Raw genomic sequence first — 1,634 nt, 5'->3', positions numbered from 1 at the left:
GGGGTCTTTTCTATACCCACTGTATAAATTATATTGATTGAGTGTTTGTTGTGCATCAAAATAGATCATGCATTTGTATCAATGATCATCATTGTGTATCATCCAGGTACACAGTGTAACACGTGGTTAAATAACACATGACAGAATAACATCAGAACACAGAGTGTTTTTAACATAAATCTGTGTGTATTTGATGGTTTAAGCACAATAAGTCATGAAAGAGAACTTAGTTTAGTACTCACATGCCGTGTAACCTTATATCAGAAGTTTAAATTGATATTCTGTATCACATAAACAGTGCTACTCAAATAAAGCACACAATTATTTCAATAATGATAATGTCATGGTGCTAAGGTAAAGATGAAATACTCTTAATGAACAAAACACATAGGACACTTAGTAGGTGTTGAAAGCAAACTGAAAACTCATTGTCTTGAGGCTGTCTGAATTGATCCATAAAGATTTATAAGACCAAAACGATGAATTTACACTGATTGTGTTTAGCACGGTACACTGCTGTAAGTCATCTTTGACAAATAAGGTGAATGTTAAACATAATTGGCACAGAAACAAATCGAGAAACAAAACCAGCTTTGCAAGCGTGATCATAAAAAAAAATAAAAAATGGCACAATACCCCACTCACTGTCACGGCGTGGTTAGGAAACACACCGTGTAAACAGGGGTCTGGGTCCAAGTGCAGGTTTATTTCAACAGCCGGGGAAAACAAAGTAAAACTCAAAACAGAAACACAAACAGATATAAGAATCTGACAAAGGCTCGAAACAGAAAATGGACTCTGATGCAATACGGCCACGTAGAGCTTGCATCAGTCCCGTAACAACACTTAATACAACTCGTAGTACAACTAGTAACACAACTACTAACAATTAATAATCCGCCCAGAGAGGCGTGGGGAAGGCGTATAAATAGCCCTCAGGATGGGCAACAGCTGTGTGTGAGTGAGTGTGTGCACAGGTGTGTGGAGTCAAGGTAACGGAGTCCGGGAGGATGGGAAGTGGCGACCTCTGGTGGTGAGAGGGAGAACACCAGACGCCAGACCCTGACAGGACCCCTCCTCTAAGGAACGGCTTCCAGACATTCCAGAGCGCCCACCCAGGGGAACGGCCGAGCAGGGATGGAGTAGGGGGAGGAATGGGGGGCCCAGGTCCGTGTGGTAGCGGGGGACCTGGGGACTGGGGCAGAGCCGGTGGAATGGGCACCCAGGGCAGAACCAGCGGCCACCATCGTGAGCGGGCACCGCCGCCTCGGGGGAACTGAGAGCGGCCACCGCCGCTTCCGGAGCCTTGTGAGCGGACACCGCCGCCTTGGGGTAACTGCGAGCGGGCACTGCCGCCTTGGGGGAACTGTGAGCGGCCACCGCCGCTTCCGAAGCCTTGTGAGCGGACACTGCCACCTCGGCGGACACCGCCGCTTCGGGGGAACTGAGAGCGGCCACCGCCGCCTCGGGGGAACTGAGAGCGGACGCCGCCTCCTCGGGGGAACTGAGACCGGACGCCGCCGCCTCAGGGGAACTGAGAGCGGGCACCGCCACTTCTGGAGCCTTGTGAGTGGGCACCGCCGCTTCGAGAACCTCATGAGCGGGCACCGCCGCTTCGGGGGAACTGAGAGCGG

The sequence above is a fragment of the Sinocyclocheilus rhinocerous genome, unplaced genomic scaffold (genome assembly GCF_001515625.1).
Source record: "Sinocyclocheilus rhinocerous isolate Xijiao unplaced genomic scaffold, SAMN03320098_v1.1 scaffold582, whole genome shotgun sequence".
NCBI classification, from domain to species: Eukaryota; Metazoa; Chordata; class Actinopteri; order Cypriniformes; family Cyprinidae; genus Sinocyclocheilus; species Sinocyclocheilus rhinocerous.
This window is presented reverse-complemented; position numbering follows the sequence as displayed.